Source organism: Macaca nemestrina, chromosome 4, assembly GCF_043159975.1.
Source record: "Macaca nemestrina isolate mMacNem1 chromosome 4, mMacNem.hap1, whole genome shotgun sequence".
NCBI lineage: Eukaryota > Metazoa > Chordata > Mammalia > Primates > Cercopithecidae > Macaca > Macaca nemestrina.
In genome coordinates this window covers 70,802,701-70,813,512 of record NC_092128.1, presented here as the reverse complement: position 1 = coordinate 70,813,512, position 10,812 = coordinate 70,802,701, and the positions used below count along the sequence as shown (strand labels likewise).

Sequence of the window (10,812 nt, the reverse complement as noted above, 5' to 3'; positions counted from 1 at the left end):
TGAAGATCCTGCAGCTCGTGGATCTGTTTCACATGGCCTCTACTCCTTTACATAAATTTGGCACAGCAAATCAAGGAAAGAGGAGGGTTTAACAGACTCCTGGACCACTCCATCTAACTTATTCCTTCCCACATATTGTGTATTTGTTCTCTTATTTCACTGTGTAAGAGTGGTTGTGTTCAAGAGGTTTTTAAGTCAATGTTTCTTTGATATGGCATATGCTCTTACTAGGCATTCACCAAGAAGATGTACCTAGAACGTGTACTGAGATTCTGCTATACTTTATTCCATATCATGTTACAAGAAAACAACAGTGACAGCTGACAAACCATTACATCTTTCATAATACAGACAAATTACAACTGGTAACAAATATGCAACATGTATTATTCCATTCTCCTTACTATGTGTCATTTGAAAGTATAATAGTTTTCTGAATAATGCTACCACGTTTCTTGGGTACCAATCCCCTGTTAGAAAGTACACATCTCAGTGCATCATACAAAAAAATAATAAAAGATAAAAGGAAAATTTAAAAAATCCACTCCCAACTAGAGAATGTAGGTTTTGTATGTGCCTCTAAAATATGCTGCTGTGGGAAAAGGAATGAGAATAGAAGATTGCTTATTTTATTGATTTTTTTTGTGTGTTTTTGGTGTATGAGAAAATTAAAAGGCAGTAACATATACAGTTTCCTCTGCCTACAAGCCAGTAAGGGAGATGGAAGTTATGCGCAATTATGCAGCATATTCCTATGTATAGGGGGCAGGCAGTAATCTACCCCGGTATATACAGCCTAAACATCCTCTTATATAACAAAGATTACAAAACCAATAATATTCACAGATGAGTATCTTATATAGACACATAACCTAGGGTATTGATTATACTGGCTGTCATATACACACTAACGAAAGGATACCAAGAGGCCTCACTTTCTTTGCAAGCCTGGAGGTGCTCCTGGAAACTTTCTAATCACTCTCGGGAGGTAGAAATCGCTTCTCACCCCAGCATCAGTGGGTGGACAGCCACCCTGCTTTATGTACCCTATTTTTTGCTGAGCACTGCAAACATTTTTTTTTCACATCCTATGTATCTTATATTTTTAAGTCAACAAAACTGTTCTTTTAAGAAAATGGGAATTAAGTGTCAAATCTCCTTTCAGAATACTGTGCGTGCAGTGATGTGCTAAAGGTGTTTGTACTACTCTTACCATCTGTTTGAGTTCAAGCTATTCCTTCATACAAAAATAATCTCACAAAACATTCCAGCACTTTCTCAATAGAATAATAAATCTGCTAATGAACACAGTCTGAATTGATTTTCATGACTGTCCACAAAGAGGGCAGAAGAGAAAAGAAGCAGAGGGAGAATATGATTGCAAATAGGGGAAGGAGAGAGGGAGGGAGGGAGCGAGAGGGATTTGGGGGAGAAAGAGACAGAGGAGAGGAGGGAGAAAGAAAGAGAGAGACGGGGGAGACACACACACACACACACCAAACTTCGGATTTCCTGTATGGCTGGCAAGGATAGAGTACTCAAAACCTCCTGACCTTCTGAGAGGTATGTCTCTGTAACAAAACAGATTTCTCCCTCCACTGAGTAGTGTTATATTTCACTTCTCCGAAGAAGTTACCTGTGACAGGGACATATAACTCTGATAGCCCTAATTGAAGTCTTTCAACATTAAATATTTTCAAGTTAAAAACCTTATTAAAAAGCAACATTTAATCATCAGTTGCTCTTGCTTTAAACTTAGTGAAATACAAAAGTCATGTCTTCTCCAAATGAATGATTCAAAACAAATCACAGGAAAGGTCATTTTTAACAGCATGTAAAGTTTTCTCCCTATATTTTCTTTAAGAAATCCTAATTTAAGTATATTTTAAATCTAAATACCTCTAAAGACTTCCAGTGGGTTGGAATGTATGAAAGAGGAACGGAAAAGATTTCTAGGTAGCAAACAGTAGACATTCTTCACTTGGGTATTTTCTGCTGTCTTTAAAACCAATCAGTGAATAATTCCTTGCTTAGCACTTAAAAGTTTACAAGGAATGCTACATCTGGGTAGGATGAACTATGACTATGACATAACCACCCATACTCCACTCCGGAGACAGTACCATTTTAAAGTTTAGGAATTCTGGGTCCAGTTTCCTTGGTGTATTGAGCTTGATTATACAAAAGCTTTACCCTCACCCAACTCTCAGAAAAAGTCCTTGTCAACCTGGCTCCTAATTCCTAGTCTTGATCCTAAAACAGTGGGACACATTTCAAGAACTCACTCATTCTCTCCTTCTTTCTGACTAATAGGAAAATGTAAGACAGTGTACACGAAGGTATTTCCATAGGAATTTGTGTACAGAGAATCCAAGTTTCATGCTTTAGATGAAGTCTCCTAACTGCCCCCTTGGCCGCAGTACTGCTGGGCATTCTGCAGCGAGGCCTGCCCCACCGGGAGCCGGCCTGCGTCAGGCAGCCCTCCCTCCAGATCAAAGCAAAAGACATGCCTGGTCCACTTTTCCCCAGTGTCACATACTGGTGTCTTCATCCTCCAAGGTCCCTCAACTCCTTGAGTAAGGGAAGCTGAGCCATTCACTTTTCCATCTTTAAAGCAAGATTCCTGCATTGTTTCTAAAACCTGCATTTGAACAGTTATTCCAGGAGATGTCTTAAAGTAAGGAACCCAGTGATGTCTTCCAATTGGCTTGGAATGTTTTTTAAAAATGTACTTTCTTTTTAAAGGTGCTTTGTTGTAACTGAGCAAACTTTGAACTGGATCACTTTGTAATTTACTTTGTAAGCCTTAACGGCCAAGATTGCTTTCAAGACTCATCCAACAGATATAGTTCTTTTGCACCAGATTTAAAACATTCTGTTCCTCACTCTTTTCTACAGTTAGAAAATACAAAGTGTAACAGAATGGATGGAAAAAATAAGATGTTGACAAGACCCAGACACAAAAAGTTACCTCAATCTCCAGAGGTTGAAATGTAAGCAATTTATCCCTGTCTTTGTTCTTAACATTTGATAATTGTTTTTTCAGTTCCAACCTATTCAAAAAACAGTCATGCTATGTGGCTTGCAAATGCTAAGCAGAGTCCAATATCCTATATATAAATGTGCAGTTATTTCCAAGTAAAAAAACCACATTTGCAAAATTACCTCAAAAGGTAAGCAACAGGTGGGGCCTCATAGTCAGGGGCCAAGTTGTCAAGTCAGAGAACAGGGGTTTGCTTTAGCAGAAAATTTCCCTCCTAGTGGTTGCAAAATGTGCACTGCTCTCAAAGAAAATACACGTTGTTTTATGCCACTCTGTGGCTTTCAAGTACAGACACTACTGAAGAAGTGTGAACACCAAATGTGTTGTCTTAATGTATTTAAGACATGGCTGGTGAAAGCATAAAAACCTTTACAGAGACACTGCGCTGCAGAGGGAAATCAAACAAAATCAAACACAAAAGACTGAAAAGAATACATGCCATGTATCAGTAAGCAAAGCTTAATCTTCACATAGTTCTTGGAAATCACAAGGTATCCAAATGCGTGCAAGGTTTTAAATAAATTGCAGAGAAAACAGGGTCTTGCCAGCTTCAATTTTCTTGTAAGTGAAATCCACCACAGGGAGCGAAAGAAAACTGATCCATGATTCCCTTCATATTATTGGCCTCCTCATTAATGTTTTTTTTTTCTTCCCAGAATGATGACAACTTAATCCTGGAAGGAGGAAAATAGAAAATTGTTATATAAAAAATCGACACCATTCATTTTTCCTAAATTACATGAGACATCAAAATTGGTCAGTCCAAAGTGAGCCCACTGATGTTCCCTACAGCCACTCCAAACACATAAATATTAAGCAGAATAGTTTCCTTAACCAAAAAAATCCTTCTAATATGATGAACAAATGTTCTGACTACACTTTCCTCTCTTAAAATCATTTAACTCCACCAATTGAATTGGTCTATCTTCCCCTTAGATTATTTAGAGAAAAAGAAATTCAGCAAATTTCCTTCCCTAAATCATTAGTAATAATACTGGTCTTAATTAAGTGCCTGTAGCATCATATAGACCATTAAAAGGACATATCACTATGTTCATTTTTATGAACATGAAATAGAAAAATGGATCACATACATGCTTTTAAAATAATTCAGCTGTATATAATTCCTTGGTTGCCTATTATCATTATTTCAGTTTCAGCAGAAAGAAAATTGGCCAGTGTGACCTGAATTGGCAGCCTCTTCCCAACATCCTGTATAGGACTGCATGTTTCCAATAATGCCTGCTCAAAACAATAACAACTTGTGGGTGAATGGTTCAAGCAAAAAGAGGGAAGCTTCACTCTGCCTCTTTCCATACTTCTTTTTGGCCCGTAAGCATTTTCATTGAGTCTCCAGGATGGGAAAAGAATGCCTTGCCAGGATAGGTGGGAACACTCCCAGGTTCAAGGCGCATAGCTGAGGGATCGGTTCATTAGCCGCACTGAGTCCCAGAACCAGTTCCTTAGCTAAGTTTAGAAGCTGCTGGTCACTAAGGCCTGGTGAGGCCTTCGTGTCCCCAGCTACGGGGCCATAGAGTCATCTTCCCAGATGCAGGGGGAACCCTGGATGGTGCCTGATCCCAAAGGTTTTGTCCTTTTTTTTGAGACTTCACAGTGCACCTGTCCTGCTGCTGCCCACACAGGCTGTGGCATCAAGGACATCACCCCTGCATAGCAGCAACCTAGCATTACCTTGTCCAGAGAGCAGAAATTCCACTCTTACGCTCAGGAACCATTGGAATAGTGGCCGGGCACGGTGGCTCACGCCTGTAATCCCAGCACTTTGGGAGACCGAGATGGGCGGATCACGACGTCAGGAGATCGAGACCATCCTGGCCAACATGGTGAAACCCCATCTCTACTAAAAATACAAAAATTAGCCAGGAGTGGTGGTGTGCACCTGTAGTCCCAGCTACTCGGGAGGCTGAGGCAGGACAATCGCTTGAACCCAGAAGGTGGAGGTTGCAGTGAGCTGATATTGTGCCACGTACCCCAGCCTGGGCAATACAGCAAGACTCCCTCTCAAAAAGAAAGAAAGAAGAAGAAAGAAAGAAAGAAAGAAAGAAAGAAAGAAAGAAAGAAAGAAAGAAAGAAAGAAAGAAAGAAAGAAAGAAAGAAAGAAAGAAAGAAAGAAAGAAAGAAAGAAAGAAAGAAAGAAAGAAAGAAAGAAAGCAAGCATCATCCCCACCATCTGCCCATTTCCCCCACTTACTATGATGAGTTTCTGGCATATTAACTTTCCATTATTTTTTAAAATTGAAGTAAAATTTACATAAAACAAAATTAACCATTTAAAAGAATATAATTTAGTGGCATTTAGTACATTCACAATGTTGTGCAATTATCATCTCTATTTAGTTCCAAAACATTTTCATCACCCCCAAAGGAGATCCTATATCCTTTAAGCAGTCACTCCCCATTCTCTCCTTGTCCCAGTCCCTGACAACTATTAATACTCATGTTTCTGTCTCTATGGATTTACCCATTCTCAACATTTTACACAAATGGAATCACGCAACATGTTACCCACTTTGTCTAGCTTTTTTCACTTAGCATAATGTTTTTGAAGTTCATCCATGTTGTAGCATGAATCAGTACTTCATTTTTTTTAGGGTTGAATAATATTCTGTTGTATGAATATACTACAGTTGGTTTATCCATTCATTGGCTGATGTACATTTGTGTTGTTTCAACTTTTGGCTAACAGTGAATAGTGGTGCTCTGAATAGTCATGTACAAGTATTTGTTTAAACACTGTTTTCCATTCTTTTGGGTATATATCTAGGAGTGGAATTGGCAAGTCATATGGAAATTTTATGTTTAACTTTTTGAGGAACTACCAAACTGTTTTCCATCATGACTGTACCATTTCACATTCCCATCAGGAATGTACAAGGGTTCCAATTTCGCCAAAACATTTGTTTGTTTTAAAAAAATTATAGCCATCCTAGTGGGTATCAACTGATTTGCACTTGCATTTCCCTAATGATCGATGATGTTGGGCACCTTTTTTTTTTTTTTTTCTTTTTGACAGAGTCTTGCTCTGTCACCCAAGCTAGAGTGCAGTGATGTAATCCTAGCTCACTGCAGCCTTGACTTTCCTGGGCTCAGCTGATCCTCCTATCACAGCCTCCCAAGTAGCTGGGACTACAGGCACACATCACCATGCCTGGCTAATTTTTTGTATTTGTGGAGACAGGGGTTCACCATGTTGTCCAGGCTGGTCCTGAACTCCTGGGCTCAAGCCATCTACCTGCCTTGGCCTCCCAAAGTGCTGGGATTACAGGCATAAGCCACCATGGCCAGGCTGTTGGGGACCCTTTCATGTGGTTGTTGGCCATATCAGTATCTTTTTTGGAGAAATATCTATTCAAGTCCTTTGCTCATTTTTAAATTGGGTTGTATTTTTGTTGTTGAGTTGTAGGAGTTCTTTATAAATTATGGATATTAATCCCTTATAGTATGATTTTTCTCTGAGTCCATAGGTTGCCTTTTCACTCTGTTAACTGTGTCCTTTGATGTACAAAAGTTTTTAATTTTGGCAAAGTCCAATTTATTCTTTTTTTTCCTTTGTTGCTTATACTTCTGGTGTTATATCTAAAAATCCATTGTGAAATCCAAGGTTTCGAAGATTTACCCCTATGTTTTCTTCTAAGAGTCTTATAGTTTTAGCCCTGGCATTTAGATCTTTGGTCCATTTTGAGTGAAGTTTTGTAAATGGTATGAGGTAGGGGTAACCATCTATTCTTGAGAGTTCTGTTCTCAGTGACTGAGCCAAATGTAAACAAAAGCCCTTTCTTAAGTTTCTAGGAGAGGCCTGGGGGTAGATGGATACCACACATAGGACCTTTGCTACCTCTATATCCCAACAGTTATTATCTCAAATCCTTGCTGCCTGTGGGTGGTTCTCCATGAGGCTCACTTGACCACTCCTCATCCTTGCTTGATTGTGCAGATATGCCTCTATCAAGCCTCTTCTTAAAGAACTCACCACCCTAGCAAAAATAATTACATGGGAACAACCTCCTTTGTCCCCAGCCTACCCTTGTTCTTTCAGGGAAATGAAATAACGTGCTCTACATGCTGCTCCATGTAACTATGCATTCTGATCTAGGCACTGGCATCTTTCTTGAGGGCCATGATATGAAGAAGAGAGAGCGCTCATCCTCACAGTATTTCAAGCACATTTATCCACAGGCATCCTCAGCCAATCCTCAACCCCACTATCAGCCTTGATATTTTTATTAAGCAGATGACAAAATTGTCCTTCTTCTTCCATGTACTTTAAACAGCAGTTGAGATTCCAGCTCTTCGTGGAAGCCTGCCCACCCCAGCTAAATGGGAGCTTTAGGTCTGTCCTGGTATCTGCTTGCCCAGGCATGGCGTTCCTACAACTATATCCAAATGATGTGGTCTTTCCTGGCTCTCCCCTCTTTCACCACTTTAATCAACAGAATGGAGACCTGGTACCCACAATGACCGCCTGAACCAGAGACTTCATTTAGTCCCTCCTGAAGTGTGAAGACACTTCCTATGAAAGAGCAAGTCAGGGGACAGGTGGTATCAGTATGTTCTTAAGCTTGATTTTGTTGACTGCTGTGTCCCCAGAGCACAGCCCAGGCCTGGCTCAGGCACTCAATATACAGTTGCTGAATGAATAAAGGGGAAATTGTAGAATCAGAAAACTTGGGGGTAAAATATGTTCTCATATGTAGAGTTCCTTATGGCACATTCACTGAAGGCAAATGTGATGCCTGTGAAATAGCACAGTACTGCACACAGAGCAGGCCATCCACAGATACACCACCAGCCTGAGGATGGTTGGTAGGATTAACACCTTCCTGTAGGCAAAACTTACTTTTTTTTTTTTTAACTCCATGACATTACATTTGAAAGGAATGATTTGATTTCTAGTACATCTAATTTCATGTAATAATAAACTATGTTGTCACCACAGTCAATGGCATATTTACTATCCTGTTGGCTTAAGATGTTTTTTAGACATCGATGATGCTTGTTCTTGCCTTGTCCTGATTCTTCGAGTGTAATCTCTAAGAGAATCACACGTACCTAACCTAGGGCATAAACAGAATTGCATAATAAAGGATAATATGTAATAATAGTAACCGGATAATAAACAGGGAACACAGTGATTATGATAAGCCCATTACTTAGGTTTGGGCTTAGACATTTAGAAGGGAGGTGCCAATGAGAGGCAGACTCTTTCACATCTCTGTGAGATGACTCCGAATGGCCCAAATTGTACCAGCTACCCTGCCTGGTGCTGTCAGCCAGCAGCATGGAATGTCCCTTCTCCCTCCTTGGGCAGCATCAGCTTCAATTTTCAATGAGTACATATAAGGTAGGTCAGTTTTTGCTGGAAAATTTTTAAGAAAATTTAAATGCAATCATGCACTTGATGAGTGGGGATTTAGGTGGAAGGAGAGAGGGAATAACAGGGAAGCAAAATATATCAATGTAAACCTTTCTCTTACCTTTATTATTAAAATATGTTGCACGCACAATACAAATTAACAGTGAATATGAATTATAAGCTCAACTATGTGCATAGCCACTCATAGGTATATAAATCATAAGATTAATGGATGCCATTTTTATCTTGCTTTCAGCTTTTACAATGTTCTTTCTCTCTAGAAATGAATGTTTTAAACAAGAAATTGGATTTGATTGATAAAATCCTTATTCAGAAATATCTACATAGAGCTTCTTGGCTATAAATATTAATTAATTGGATCGCTGGTACCCATAATGCAACTTTGTTCTGACCCATGTGCCCTATGAACTAGATATTTTTTGGATTCAATTTTCTTAAAACCAACTGTCAGCATCATGTGATGGAGGAGATGAAAAATGAAAATGAGCAGTCCCGCTGTGCAGGTGGGTGACCTGTGGGAGAGAGTCTGCCTGGTAGGATTTTTACACGAGCCATCAGACACACACCAATTGATTAGATCATCTCATACCCGCCACCAACTAGGCTCAAGAGACTAATTAGAGAGAGTACTGCCTGCGCAGGCACCCCATTGACACCTAATTTGCTCAGCCAAAGCCTGTGGGGAAAATGTATTATCTCTGCAGCTGCACTTCATGCATTTCTGATTTGAGGCATAAGCAAGGAGTGCTTCATCACTCTTTTGAGCGAACTGAATGTAGAAGCCCTTAAGTGCTAAATGCAAGCAAACAGACCCAAATTAAAAACGAGCCAGGCTCTTTCTAATTCCCTCTGTGCTCCCTGTTAAATCTCTGTGTGTACATACACACACACACCCCTACACACATGCACGCAGTTTACACGCCGGAGGGACAACATTGCTGAGGACCCCCGCTCAGGGTGCTTCAATGTGATCAGGTGGTCTGCGTTTCACTGGCCTATTTATGCACTCTAAGGTTCTGCGTTTGTTTGACTGTGTTTTATTATTTTTATTTTTTCTGCTGCATTGCCCTTCCTCAAAGTACTCTTTTTTCTACAAGACAACTCTGGCACATTTTTTCCCCCTCTAAGCCTCACTGGAGAGAAGTGATTATTTTGGTTCCAAATTAAAACAACTGTAGGTTTTCCTTTCATCGCCTAAATTGTGAACAGGATATTCTCCAGGATGTATGTGAAGCTGTGAGGTAATCCGCTCATTTCTATTTAAGAGACTTCTTTGTAAATATGCCTAATAGAGAAGAAAAAAAAATACTAACATTTGACAGAAAGAAAGCTACCTGAAAACAGTAAAGACAGTATAAAACTGTAACATGTTTAGGTTCTCTTCAAGAAAAAAACAATTATGATTTGAGCAAATTTAGCTTTATGTATTAGCTTTAGAACAAAACTCATTCCAACCTCCTCTCAAATGCAGAATTCAAAATATTGATATATAAGGAGGCATTTAAAGATAGGCATGCAATTAATTACATGCTTTCAAAAAGGAAATAAAAATAAATAATCCAGGTAATAATGAAAAAATTAGGATATCTTTGTGTCAAATTTGGTGGATGTGTAATGGGTTTCCACAATGATAGAATGAAAGAGAAAAACAGGACCATGGTGGTGTTCTATAGTGGACTTACTGATTTTGTGCCTTTCCAGTCATATGTTGGATGAATTATTCTACCCACATGTTCTGGTAAATTACAATTCTGCTTTGTAATTTTTCACATTTAGCCTATTCTTAAGAGTTTAATGAAAATTTAAAAAATCATTTTAGCTGTATGCCTTTTAAACAAGCATTCAAAATGGGTCTTACTTGGGCACCCAGGCAGTCAGAGGATCCCAGTGACCACTGGAGTAAATATCCTTCTGAAAGGTATATGGAGATTGGTTGTAGGGGAGATATTTGAACAGTCGGAAAACCAGGGCCTTAACTAAAGCACGTAACTGTTTAAAGAATTTATTCTGATTTTGTCGAGAACAAAGTCCAGAAAGCTTCCCTTCCCCAAGTACTATGTCAATAAGGTTTCACATGAACAATGTCCCGGAAAAAGAAAAAAACACACTTACAAGACGGTGCCACTTTGAGTTTGGTTTTGCTTAAAATACCAAGAAAAACAAACAAATCTTTGGATCTAATTCATCTTCAAGTAGCGTTTCCTATTATAGAGAATTAAGTCCACACATAAGGTTGTTCAACTGTAAGCACCTAGGCAAGCACAAATCTCTCTAAAGTGAAAATATCAAATACATATATATACACGTATTTGTATATAACATAGTCAAATTTTATACTGTAGATTTTATATGGATGCAGGACTCAAAGTGGTAC

The 10,812-nt window shown here is 39.1% G+C and overlaps 1 protein-coding gene across 2 annotated transcripts in view; it reads right to left on the bottom strand.

The window, feature by feature from the left end:
- Positions 1–262: 262 nt before the first annotated feature.
- Positions 263–10,812, bottom strand: part of LOC105475476 (cyclin dependent kinase 14) — a 594,776-nt gene continuing 584,226 nt past the window's right edge. For both annotated transcript variants that reach the window (XM_011730740.2, XM_011730738.3), the window contains one exon: positions 263–3,717. The gene's annotated coding sequence lies outside the window, so the exon portion shown is untranslated. The remainder of the gene's footprint in view (positions 3,718–10,812) is intronic.